General features: G+C 41.7%; 1 protein-coding gene and 1 non-coding gene across 2 annotated transcripts in view; one reads left to right on the forward strand and one right to left on the reverse strand.

Annotated features, from left to right (window-relative positions):
- FGF14 (fibroblast growth factor 14) overlaps positions 1-14,266 on the reverse strand; it is a 649,969-nt gene that overhangs the window by 613,788 nt on the left and 21,915 nt on the right. The gene's annotated exons all lie outside the window — the stretch shown is intronic.
- Positions 5,518-5,589, forward strand: TRNAG-CCC (transfer RNA glycine (anticodon CCC)). The gene has a single exon. It is a non-coding gene; the product is annotated as a tRNA-Gly (tRNA).

Below are 14,266 nucleotides of genomic sequence, written 5' to 3' on the forward strand. Positions count from 1 at the left end.
CTCATCATGGACCCATCTTCAGTTCAGTTCAGTTCAGTTCAGTCGTTCAGTTGTGTCCGACTCTTTGCAACCCCATGGACTGCAGCTCTTGCCTGTCCTTAAATCTGATCACCACCTCCACAGGGTTCACTGCGTCCAGAGCACTCCCCACACCGTGTCTTCTTACAAATAGTTCTGCCAGGTGATCCACAGGCTGGTGTGTTGGAGGGTTTTCTCTTTTCTCTCTCTCCTTAAAATGGCCTTAACTCTCCTCTTTACCAACAAACTTTTATTCATCCTTGAAAACCCCGGTTTCAGTGCAAACTACTTAACTATTTTAAGTTAATAGCCCCTAAAACCCAGGGGCTAAGGTGAGACTTTAGATGCATTATTACTATCAGTCCTCACCACACCCCTATAAGATATGTGTCATTATCTCTACTTTACAAACAGAGATATGAGACTGAGATACAATGATAATTTTTGCCCTAGGATACTTTTGAACTGTGGTGTTGGAGAAGACTCTTCAGAGTCCCTTGGACTGCAAGGAGATCAAACCAATCCTAAAGGAAATCAACCTTGAACATTCATTGGAAAGACTGATGCTGAAGCTCCAATACTTTGACCACCTGATGCGAAGACCTGACTCATTGGAAAAGACCCTGATGCTGGGGCAGATTGAAGGCAAAAGGAGAAGAGGGTGACAGAGGATGAGATGGTTGGATGGTATTGCCAACTCAATGAACATGAGTTGGAGCAAACTCCAGGAGAGAGTGAAGGACAGGGAATTCTGACTTGCTGCTGTCCATGGCAAAGCATCAGACATGACTTAGCGATGGAATAAGAATAACAATGAGGAGACATGGAGATAAGGCTCAAATCCAGGTTTGTCTGACTCCAAAGCTATATAAGTACCTAGTAATGATGTTACATACTGACTTTTAGCACCTAGATTCTTTTAAAGGTTCAAAGGGAATGCAAAAGTATTCAAGTGAGTTGACATATAGATAAGCAGTCTCAGTGTGGTCACATACAGCTTTCTCTAAAAATTCTCCTCTCAAGTCAAAGAGCTGTACAAAAGCTCCCCTTCCAGCATACCTCAAGTTTCCTAGATGGTACATTGCAGTCCTAAGAAACCAGCACATTTCCAAAAGGGTCTCCTTAACGGGTGCAGGCAGGTGAATACAAAAGCAATCTGCCCGTTTCTTCTCTGTTTTTCCAGGTACAAGAAAGTGAAATGATCCTAATACTCTAAGAGTAGACTGTTCATCTGAGTCACACCAAGTAACTTGATTACCACTAAAATAGAATTTGAAAATGAGTAAAGTGGTTCTTTATGATCAGCCTTTTGGAAGTCATTCAAAAGTACAGCAGTACCTCTTCAAAGAGGATAACTTGAATTTAAATATCACTCTCTCTTCAGTGTTGTTTATCAACAGCTGAGTATTAAATTGGGACGCTTGATTTATGTTATGTAATTTAAATAGTATATAATTTAAACATTCATAATTAAGTCACTATTGGGGTAAATGGAATAAACACAAGATTAAGTTGGATAGTGAGGTGCTCATCACCAGAGGAGTTCGATCACATGGGGAAGATACCCTGGTTCTGAACCCAGAATGCACACTGCAACCACCCAAGGAGTTTTTTCCAGGATGGAGGCCCAGGTCCCACCCACAGAGATGTTTATAAAGCTGGAGTGAGATGAAGCATGAAAACGGGTTTGTTTTTTTTACTACAGGGCTTTTGAAGCTCAAGTCATTCAAATTGATAGCCAAGGTGGACACCACTGCCACAGAAGGAACTCGAGCACTGGATGGAAGGTTTAAACAGGTGCCATCTCAGGACCCTTCCAACCCTGAGAGTCCAATTGTTTTCTTTTTAATTGGAGGATAATTACAATATTGTGTTGGTTTCTGTCATAAATCAGCCACAGGTATATATATATAGGTCCCCTCCCTCTTGAACCTCCCTCCCACCTCCCACCCGCATCCCACCCCTCTAGGTTGTCACAGAGCACTGGGTTTAAGCTCCCTGCATCAATCAGCAAATTCTCACTGGCTATCAACACATGGACATCACCAGATGGTAAACACTGAAATCAGACATTATATTCTTTGCAGCCAAAGATGGAGAAGCTCTATACAGTCAACAAAAACAAGACCAGGAGCTGACTGTGGCTCAGATCATTTATTGCCAAATTCAGACTCAAATTGAAGAAAGTAGGGAAAACCACTAGACCATTCAGGTATGACCTAAATCAAATCCCTTATGATTATACAGTGGAAGTGAGAAATAGATTTAAGGGCCTAGATCTGATAGATAGAGTGCCTGATGAACTATGGAATGAGGTTCGTGACATTGTACAGGAGACAGGGATCAAGACCATCCCCATGGAAAGAAATGCAAAAAAGCAAAATGGCTGTCTGGGGAGGCCTTACAAATAGCTGTGAAAAGAAGAGAGGCAAAAAGCAAAGGAGAAAAGGAAAGATATAAGCATCTGAATGCAGAGTTCCAAAGAACAGCAAGAAGAGATAAGAAAGCCTCTTCAGCGATCAATGCAAAGAAACAGAGGAAAACAACAGAATGGGAAAGACTAGAGATCTCTTCAAGAAAATGAGAGATACCAAGGGAACATTTCATGCAAAGATGGGCTCAATAAAGGACAGAAATGGTAATGGACCTAACAGAAGCAGAAGATATTAAGAAGAGGTGGTAAGAATACACAGAAGAACTTTACAAAAATGATCTTCAAGACCAACATAATCACAATGGTGTGATCACTAATCTAGAGCCAGACATCCTGGAATGTGAAGTCAAGGGGGCCTTAGAAAGCATCATTACGAACAAAGCTAGTGGAGGTGATGGAATTCCAGTTGAGCTGTTTCAAATCCTGAAAGATGATGCTGTGAAAGTGCTGCACTCAATATGCCAGTAAATTTGGAAAACTCAGCAGTGGCCACAGGACTGGAAAAGGTCAGTTTTCCTTCCAATCCCAAAGAAAGGCAATTCCAAAGAATGCTCAAACTACTGCACAATTGCACTCATCTCACATTAAAGTAATGCTCAAAATTCTCCAAGCCAGGCTTCAGCAATACGTGAACCATGAACTTCCTGATGTTCAAACTGGTTTTAGAAAAGGCAGAAGAACCAGAGATCAAAGTGCCAACATCCACTGGATCATGGAAAAAGCAAGAGAGTTTCAGAAAAACATCTACTTCTGCTTTACTGACTATGCCAAAGCCTTTGACTGTGTGGATCACAATAAACTGTGGAAAATTCTGAAAGAGATGGGAATACCAGACCATCTCACCTGCGTCTGGAGAAACCTGTATGCAGGTCAGGAAGCGACCGTTAGAAGTGGACATGGAACAACAGACTGGTTCCAAATAGGAAAAGGAGTACATCAAGGCTGTATATTGTCACCCTGCTTATTTAACTTCTATGCAGAGTACATCATGAGAAACGCTGGACTGGAAGAAACACAAGCTGGAATCAAGATTGCCGGCATTAATATCAATAACCTCAGATATGCAGATGACACCACCCTTATGGCAGAAAGTGAAGAGGAACTAAAAAGCCTCTTGATGAAAGTGAAAGAGGAGAGTGAAAAAGTTGGCTTAAAGCTCAACATTCAGAAAACTAAGATCATGGCATCTGGTCCCATCACTCCATGGGAAATAGATGGGGAAACAGTGGAAACAGTGTCAGACTTTATTTTGGGGGGCTCCAAAATCACTGCAGATGGTGACTGCAGCCATGATATTAAAAGACGCTTACTCCTTGGAAGGAAAGTTATGACCAACCTAGATAGCATATTCAAAAGCAGAGACATTACTTTGCTGACTAAGGTCCGTCTAGTCAAGGCTATGGTTTTTCCAGTAGTCATATATGGATGTGAGAGTTGGACTGTGAAGAAGGCTGAGCGCCATAGAATTGATGCTTTTGAACTGTGGTGTTGGAAAAGACTCTTGAGAGTCCCTTGGACTGCAAGGAGATCCAACCAGTCCATTCTGAAGGAGATCAGCCCTGGGATTTCTTTGGAAGGAATGATGCTGAGGCTGAAACTCCAGTACTTTGGCCACCTCATGCGAAGAGTTGACTCATTGGAAAAGACTCTGATGCTGGGAGGGATTGTGGGCAGGAGGAGAAGGGAACGACAGAGGATGAGATGGCTGTATGGCATCACTGATTCGATGGACGTGAATCTGGGTGAACTCCGGGAGTTGATGATGGACAGGGAGGCCTGGCGCACTGCGATTCATGGGGTCACAAAGAGTCGGACACGACTGAGTGACTGAACTGAACTGAACTGAATGCATATGTCTCAGATGCTACTCTCTCAAATCATCCCACCCTTTCCTTCCCACACTGTGTCCAAAAGTCTGTTCTTTATGTCTCCGATAAGTCTGATTGTGGATATGATCCATGCTACAACATGGTACTAGATTAGACCTTAAGTTTCTCTGGATGTGCAAGTTCAGAATAAATTGTTGCAGTGATATTGTTTCCTGGGTGTAGCTTCCAAGTACAAAGAGGCTGCTACTATTACCTACACCTCCTTGTAGTATCCTATCTTCTGCAGATCACCAATTGAAGAGATATTAAAAGTGAATAATTCAATCAATTCAATCAGGAAATATCTACTATCGACTATCTGCAAAACACTCCTTTGGGCACTGAACATTCAATAACAAGTTATTGGTCTCACTGGAGTCTCAGATCTCACAGGAGTGACAATTTAACAGGCATGAATGGCTGCAATACAAACCTAAGGTGATAAGTTTGAAGTTTAAGTGCATGATAGTTCATTGAAGAGAGTACACCCAATTGGCGAAGAAAAGACTGATGCAGGCAGAAGTATATTATCTTATTTTCTTAAGCTATGGTGCAAAATCCATACCTTATATGTTTTATTGGAGGAGAATATATATCAAAGGAAAATGTAAAAGTTGTAGATCAGCCTTTAGGTATACCAACATGCACATATACCTCCCTAAACATCTACCAGAAGAAATTCTATCAAGCAAAACCTTCTAGAGATTTTTCCTTTTTTTAACCAAGGGCTAAAGTGAAATTTTCTGGAGTGACACAGATATATTGTTGGTTTATGGAATTTAACGAAATTCCCAATAACTTGAAACAATTGCCTAAAAACAGCCACCTTGCTAGTGAACCATGCTGGTCCCACAGGATGAAGAATACCTGAGGGCTTCCTTGGGGGCTCAGTGTAAACAATCCACCTGCCAATGCAAGAGACACAGGTTCAATCCCTGATCCAGGAAAACCCCACATGCTGGGGAGCAACCAAGCCCATGCGCCACAACTACTGAGCCTGTGCTCAGAACCCAGGAGCCACAACTGCTGAGCCTACGTGCTGTCCCTGCTGAAGCCTGAGCACCGAGAGCCCATGCTCTGCGACAAGAGAAGCCACTATGGTGAGAAGCCCATGCACCGCAACTAGAGAAGGCCCAGCACAGCCAAAAAGAAATAGATAAATAAAATTAAATTTTAAAAAAGGATACTTGAGGGACTTCCCTGGTGGTCCAGTGGCTAAGACTCTGTACGCCCAATGCAGGGGCCCAGGTTCAATCCCTGGTCGGGGAACTAGATGCCACAACCAAGACCTGGTGCAGCCAAATAAATAAATGAAATAAATATTCAAGGGAAAAAAAAAGTCTGATTGTGGATATGATCCATGCTATGATCTAGTACCATGTTGTAGCATGGATCATATCCACAATCAGACTTATCAGAAACATAAAGAACAGATATGAGAGAACACCAGCTAGCCGACATTTGCTGGATTCTATTTCGGAATACTAAACTTCCACAAACAAGAATTAAGAGAGGCAGAGCTGGAGTCAAAGGAAGACGTGGACTAAATCGATCATGTGTATGTCTTAGTTGCTCTGTCGTGTCCAACTCTATGCGACCCCATGGATTATAGCCCACCAGGCTCCTCTGTCCGTGGGATTCTTCAGGCAAGAATAATGGAGTGGGTTGCCGTTCCCTTCTCCAAGGGATCTTCCTGACCCAGGGGTCAAACCTGGGTCTCCTGCCTTGTAGGTGAACTCTCCATCTGAGCCACCAGGGAAGCCCTACCTATCATAATAACTAGCCAGTTGTCTCTGGCTGACTACACCTAACAGAACTGGAACTGCAGAGGATGCTAGGAAAGGTCACTCGCTCTAATAAAAAGTAACACCCCCACTGCCACAGTCACACCCCGAAAACGAAATCCACGTTCATGTGTGGTCTTGTCAATCTTCACCACTAGGCGCAGGATCGAGCTAGAGGCAGGAGCCTGGCAGTCCAGGAGGAAGCTGTGTTCCCTGTCTCTGATTCAGCCCCGGGTACGCAATCACTGCTGTGCTCGAATCCGAGCCCTCAGACAGTGCGATCCAGATAATAAAATGCTTTAGCTGAAGAGATAAGACTTGGGAATAAACTAATGACTAGAAACTCAGCTTTTTGGCACAAATTATAATTCTTTCTTTAATAAAGTTTAAGCTATTGTTTTTTTAAAAAATCAAGCATATCATATAAAATCTACCTTGTAAATAAAATAAAGACCTGACCTTCCGATGTTAAGACTATTTACATGAGAAGCTATATTTGGAAGCATGAACTATAGTTTCTACCTTAAGACTGTGTCCTCCAGATTTCAGAAACAAAAAACACTCACCTGAATTCCTTTCCAGACAAGAAAACCACTGCTTAGTTTAAGAAAACCCAACCTCAACTCAGAAGATAAAGTGTCAATAAAAGTCCTCTGCCTCTTTTTTTTATATAATTTTTCAATCCCGCTTCTTAAAAAAGATCAACAACAGATACAAAACTGTATACATAAAACAGAACATCATAACCAAAAGAACAGTGTGTCCTAAAGTATCTTCCTTCTTTATTGAGTTCAAAGCTAACTGAAAGGAAAAAAGAAACCTATTAATTCAGAAGCTGTAGATTCTAGAGTCCATTTATTACATTGATTTTCGGATTCTAAGGAGTAAGTCAGCTAATTCTGCTTTCAATAAAGATGCCTGGCTGGCTTATTATTTTATTAAGCATTGGAGTCTATGAGGACCCTGTTCTAGGCTGTCTTCTCCTTCCATGCCTTCTCTCCTCTGTCCTTCATTCATTCCTAAGTTTTCATTTACTGGCCACATACTGATGGTGCCAGCATGTCTTTCTGTACCCCAGAAAGTCTTCTGAGGAGTAGATACGTGTAACTACAGTCTACAGTGCTCTTAAAGATGTATGTTCCTCCTGCACAGCCTCCTCCAGAAAGAACTTCCACTACCACATAAGTCTAAATAAAGTATATATCAAATGACACATCAAGTAACTTTTAGTGAAACCTCATTGCTTCTGGTGTCATATTAAATATACAATAGGAAATCAATTTAATGATTGGTTGATTGACATTTTGAATCAGGTCAACTTCACCTGGGCTTCCCTGATGGCTCAGCAGTAAAGAATTTGCCTGCAATTCAGGAACTGCAGGCAACGCAGGTTCACTCCATGGGGTCAGGAAGAGCCCCTGGAAGAGGGCACAGCAACCCATTCCAGTATTCTTGCCTGGAGAGTCCTGTGAACAGAAGAGCCTGGTGGGCTACAGTCTGCGGGGTCCCAAAGAGTCACTGTAGCCCACTAGGCTCCTCTGTCCACGGGATACTCCAGGCAAGAACAGAGGAATGGGTCGCTTGCTAGGTTCCCTAAGCTATATTTTCCTACCACATGAAGATTATGTGCTGTCCAGCGGTACTGTCAAGAAGAAGAGAGTCAGTTATTCAGGGTCACTCCCACATATTGATAATAAGTAATCACCACAAGTCTAGTGGTGCCTGGTGTTAGAAACAGCCCCAGTCACCTGGGTCCTGGGGTGGGAAGTGTGCTCTTGGGGTCCAAGCTCCCTCCCAACAAATCCGGATTCTCATTTATAAGCCTAGCAGGTCCTACAAGGCTCTTGAAAGAGGCAAATCCAAGCTAGACTTTAAATATCAGGTTCTTTTTTTTCCTGAAGAAAATAAACAAATGATGGAGCCTGAAGTAGCCAGGTAGAAAAAAAGAAATGGGCTACAGTTTTCACAGATAATACAAAATTGGCAGGATAAGCTATTTAGAGTTTTCAGGGTGTAAGCAGCAAGGCCAGTAGCAAAACTCAGATTTAAATACACAGTGTGAGAGGGGAGATGGGGTTTGGAAAGGAAGGAAAAGAAAGAAAAGCCCAGGAGCAGAATAGAGTTCAAAGTTGCAAATGAGATTTTTAAATTCAAAGAAGTAAAAAATAATAATTTGGGCAAAGAATGAGCAAAGGTTTGCTTTAAAATGTGCTTTCTTCATTTAAGTTCTTGTCGTTTAATTGGCACATTGTGTCTGATACTGCAACCCCAAGGACTGCAGCACTTCAGGCTTCCCTGTCCTTCACCATTTCCCAGAGTGGCTCAAATTCACGTCTGTTGAGTCAGTGATGCTATATAACCATCTCTCCCTCTGCCACCGCTTTCTACTTTTGCCTTCAATCTTTCCCAGCATCGGGGTCTTTTCCATTGAGTCAGTTCTTCGCATCAGGTGGCCAAAGTATTGGAGCTTCAGCTTCATCATCAGTCCTTCTAATGAATATTCAGGGTTGATTTCCTTTAAGATTGACTGGTTTATAACTTCGTTTATAACTAAGGTAAAAATCCTCAGTGAGAATAACCTATAAAGTTTACCTCAAAATTGTGAGGTAATTATTATTAAATATTAGCAATCAAGGAAGATAATAAAAATAACATAAAATATACTAATCAGAAAATCCTATAAAATATTTTTAATATTCACTTTGGCATATAAGCTCAATAGATGGGGAAACACTGGAAACGGTGTCAGACTTTATTTTGGGGGGGCTCCTAAATCACTGTGGATGGTGACGGCAGCCATGAAATTAAAAGACGCTTACTCCTTGGAAGGAAAGTTATGACCAACCTAGACAGCATATTCAAAAGCAGAGACATTACTTTGCCTACAAAGGTCCGTCTAGTCAAGGCTATGGTTTTTCCAGTGGTCATGTATGGATGTGGAAGTTGGACTGTGAAGAAAGCTGAGCGCTGAAGAATTGATGCTTTTGAACTGTGGTGTTGGAGAAGACTCTTGAGAGTCCCTTGGACTGCAAGGAGATCCAACCAGTCCATTCTAAGGGAGATCAGCCCTGGGTGTTCTTTGGAAGGAATGATGCTAAAGCTGAAACTCCAGTACTTTGGCCACCTCATGAGAAGAGTTGACTCATTGGAAAAGACTGACACTGGGAGGGATTGGGGGCAGGAGGAGAAGGGAAAGACAGAGGATGAGATGGCTGGATGGCATCACCAACTCAATGGACGTGAGTTTAAGCGAACTCTGGGAGTTGGTAATGGACAGAGAGGCCTGGCGTGCTGCGATTCATGGGGTCGCAAAGAGTCGGACACGACTGAGTGACTGAACAGAACTGAACTGAAGGCTCAACTCAACAAGATATACAGCAAAAGCAGATAATATTGTAATATTCTAGCAGGTATGTGTGACAATGTTCTTTAGCTTCAGAACAATATATGAACTTCAAAACTGTCTCTTTGCAGCCAGTCCCACTTCAAGCAAAACACAAAATGTTCCAGTCTCCTTCAGCCCTGAAGGCTTGTGAGTAAAGAACTGGTTAGGCCCATAAAGTACAACAGGAGACTCAGGGAATACATGGCTTCTATTGGGGTTGGCCAAGAAGTTCCTTTAGGTTTTTCTGTAACATCTTATGGAAAAACCCAAACAAACCTTTTGTCCAACCCAATACCAGGCCTCTCAATCTGACTCCATTCAGCTTTTACTAGGGCATTTTAGTTAATACTGTAGGATACACAAGTAAATTCTTAGGGTTTTGCTGGTGGCTCAGCAGTAAAGAATCCACCTGCCAACGCAGAAGACATGAGAGATGCAGTTCGATCCCTGGGTTGGGAAGATCCACTGGAGAAGGGAACAGCTACCCACTCCAGTATTCCTGCCTGGGGAATCCTATGGACAGAGAAGCCTGGCAGGCTACAGTCCATGAGGTCATAAAGAGTCAGACACAACTGAGCAACCAAACAACAATGAAAGTATTAACTATAGGTAAAGCTTTAAAATTATATCAATTGATAATAATAATAATTTTAGCATAGATCACCCACTGGAAAATGTCAGAAAGAAAACTAAAGTTGTTTCTGGAAAAGAAATGTGAAGGAAGGGACTGATAAATAAATGTCCACATGCTGGGTGCTTCCTCAGGCACTTTACTTCCATGTTCCCCTTCAGTCACTACAGACATTCTAGGGAAGTATGCTCTCTCTACTACCAAAAGCAAAATACGCCCAATAAACAGAAACAACTCTGAGCTAGAGAGGAATTACAGGTAGGATTCCAATCTTTAACTCCAAAGTTCACACAGCAAAAAAATAAAATAACAGCAACCAAAATTGTTTTTTAGATATACAACTATTAATAGCAGTTTTCAAAGAAGACAATAAGGACACAGAGGCTCTGCGTGGCCTTTAGACAGGGGTCATAGAACTGGCCATCTCAATCAATAGGGCTGGGGACATCTTGGCCAGCACAAGCCAAAAGAAGATAGAGAAGATCCTTCATGTGGAGGAGGAAATTAAAGATGGACAGTTTTCTATGCTTCCTATTAAAGAAGTGAATTCGCTCAGTCATGTCCAACTCTTTGTGACCCATGGACTGTAGCCCACCAAGCTCTTCCGTCCATGGGATTTTCCAAGCAAGAGTACTGGAGTGGGTTGCCATTTCCTTCTCCAGGGGATCTTCCCGACCCAGGGATTGAACCCGGGTCTCCCGCATTGCAGGCAGACGCTTTACTATCTGAGCCACCAGGGACTTAGGGAAATATGCAAACCAAAATTCAGATTTTTAAACGTTTCATTTTTTAACATGGTAATAATATCATCAAAAACCTCTGTGAAAGTGGTTATTTGTACTCAGAGTTCGATTCCCCAGTTTTAAATTGGAGATATCTAAAATTAAAAACATTAAGAAAAATATTATTTTCAAGTAAATCAAACCTATTCTGAACACATTCATTCAGCAAAGACACCAGGCATCAGGAAGTAGTAAGTTTCTCACTGGACATAAGGAAATAGCCAAGATGTAGTCCTATGTTTGATTCATTTGTATATGTCACATGTATCGCGTGTATACTGAGGGAATGTGGAGCTAGATACACACACATATATATGCACACATACATATATGTACAGAATTCAATGGATAAGCCTTTACTGTATGTTTCCAGATGTTAAATTAAGGCAAAAGAATGCCAGCATGCTGTTAGTAATTCCACCTTGTTCCCTTCCTTCAGCATTTTACTTGGCTGTGCTGGGTCTGAGTTGTGGCGTGCGGGATCTTTCATTGCAGCACACAGACTCTCTAGTTGCAGAGAATGGGCTCCGCAAGTTGCAGCGAGAGGGCTTACCTGCCCCTCAGCATGTGAGATCTTAGTTCCCCGACCAACCCAGTGATGGAACCCACATCCCCTGCATTATAAGGCAGATTCTGAACTACTAGACCACCAGGGAACTCCCTCCACCTTTTTTTTTTTTTAATTATTTTTTAATTGAAGGATAATTGCTTTACAGATTTTTGCTGCTTTCTGTCAAACCTCAACATGAATCAGCCATAGGTGTGCATATATCCCGGGTGGGGAGGGAGATGGGGAGGGAGGCCCAAAAGGGAGGGGATATATGTACACCTGGTTCTTAAGGCTTGGAGGCCCAAGTAAACAAGTTAGAAAAGGGAAGTAAAAATCACCTCATAACTGCACTCTTCCCTGACGATGTAATTACAAATAAAATATCTTTGATGTCATAAAAACAAACAAACAAAAAAAGCTTTTATTTTTAAGCAAATAAAAACCATGATCTTTCAAAGTTTTCAACCCAGGCCTTTTGGAGCTTTGGTTGTGTATCCTGGGATGCACCTCCCCTGTGCATGTCCCACTAGTGACGCCTGCAAGACAGAGAATAGCGGCACTGCTCTGAATTTACTCCTCTGGTTCAAGCCTTCTCTTAATTCCCCAGTGCACAGCCAAGGGAAGGCTGCAATACTTAACTATAAGGGAATTCAATATTTGGAAAGAACACAAAGAAATCAACATAGAATGTCATGGAACTGGACAGTCTAGCATAGAGTTTAGCTGTTTTCAGCTTACAGTTCAGTACATGGATGGCTCCCTACTCAGCCTCCAACCTGCCAAAATACCTTCTAACATCTAGCAACCTAATACTCAAACCCAGGAGAAGTTGGGAGAGCATGATGTTTCTTTTCCTAGGTGGTTAACTCCCACTCTCAGGGCTCAGGTTCATGAACTTATCCACAGATGACTAGCCCTGACACTGTCCACCTGCTTTAGGAAAGCCTCTGCACATTTATAGTGACAGGGCTTTGAAAAGTGAAAGTGTTAGTACCTCAATCGTGTCTCTTTTCAGCCCCATGAACTCTAGCCCTCCAGGTTTCTCTGTTCATGGGATTATGCAGGCAAGAATACTGGAGTAGGTTGCCATTTCCTCCTCCAGGGGATCTTCCCAACCCAGGGATCGAATCCAGGTCTCCTGCATTGCAGGCAGATTCTTTATTACCTTTACCCAACTGGAAAATAGGGTGATTTTTTTTAAAACAAAGCTTAATATACCTTAATATATATTAAGGTATAACAGGAGGGGTTGTTCTCTTACAACTTCAGATGACATTCCTCTCATGGAATATTTAAGTTTTACATGAGATATTTCTTGAAAAATCTGTATGCAGGTCAGGAAGCAACAGTTGGAACTGGATGTGGAACAACAGACTGGTTCCAAATAGGAAAAGGAGTACGTCAAGGCTGTATATTGTCACCCTGCTTATTTAACTTCTATGCAGAGTTAAATCATGAGAAACACTGGGCTGGATGAATCACAGGCTGAAATCAAGTTTGCTGGGAAAAATACCAGTAACCTCAGATATGCAGATGACACCACCCTTATGGCAGAAAGTGAAGAAGAACTAAAGAGCCTCTTGATGAAAGTGAAAGAGGAGAGTGAAAAAGTTGGCTTAAAGCTCAACATCCAGAAAACTAAGATCATGGCATCTACTTCCATCACTTCATGGCAAATAGACGGGGAAACAGTGGAAACAGTGGCTGACCTTTTCGGGGGGCTCCAAAATCATTGCAGATGGTGACTCCAGCCATGAAATTAAAAGGCACTTACTCCTTGGAAGAAAAGCTATGACCAATCTAGACAGCATATTAAAAAGCAGAGATATTACTTTGCCAACAAAGTTCCATCTAGTCAAGACTATAGTTTTTCCAGTAGTCATGTAAGGATGTGAGAGTTGGACTGTAAAGAAAGCTGAGTGCTGAAGAATTGATGCTTTTGAACTGTGGTGTTGGAGAAGACTCTTGAGAGTCCCTTGAACTGCAAGGAGATCCAACCAGTCCATCCTAAAGGAGATCAGTCCTGGGTGTTCATTGGAAGGACGGATGTTGAAGCTGAAACTCCAGTACTTTGGCCACCTGATGCGAAGAGCTGACTCATTTGAAAAGATCCTGATGCTGGGAAATATTGAGGGCAGGAGGAGAAGGGAACAACAGAGGATGAGATGGTTGGATGGCATCACCTACTCAATGGACATGAGTTTGGGTAAACTCCAGGAGCTGGTGATAGATAGGGAGGCCTGGCATGCTGCAGTACATGGGGTCGCAAAGAGTCAGACACGACTGAATGACTGAACTGAGATATTTAAGAAGTGAATCAGAATAAATTTAAACAAAAGTATAATTTATATCTCACAGTGAATTCTGAGCCTCATGGCATTAACAGTAAAGCTAAGTAGACAAAGTAAATATAAATGCAGTTTTATTATTGTCAGTATATTAATGAAATGACCATGCTTTGAACATTTTAGATAAACATAGATAAGAAGAGTCAGAGCACTATTTTAATCAGAGATAAATATATAAAAATTGCTCTTTCCATATACCTATGAATAGTCTTTTATTTTCACAGTGGTATTAATTTCCTTAAAGTCCTTGTAAGTTTTAGAAGGGTATTAATTTTTTTAAGTGCTTATAAGCTAAACTACAGTAAAGGTAGGCATTAGATAAGCATGCCCATGATAGCCAAGTAAACAAACTTAAAAGTACAAAAAAAAAAAATGCACAAAGACCCCAAGGGCATTGCCAGTCGGTTTTGTGGAGCAATAAGACCAGTTTCCAGTCATAACCTATTTTACAGTTATTGCTACTCTC

The sequence above is a fragment of the Ovis canadensis genome, chromosome 10 (assembly GCF_042477335.2).
Source record: "Ovis canadensis isolate MfBH-ARS-UI-01 breed Bighorn chromosome 10, ARS-UI_OviCan_v2, whole genome shotgun sequence".
Taxonomy (NCBI): Eukaryota; Metazoa; Chordata; class Mammalia; order Artiodactyla; family Bovidae; genus Ovis; species Ovis canadensis.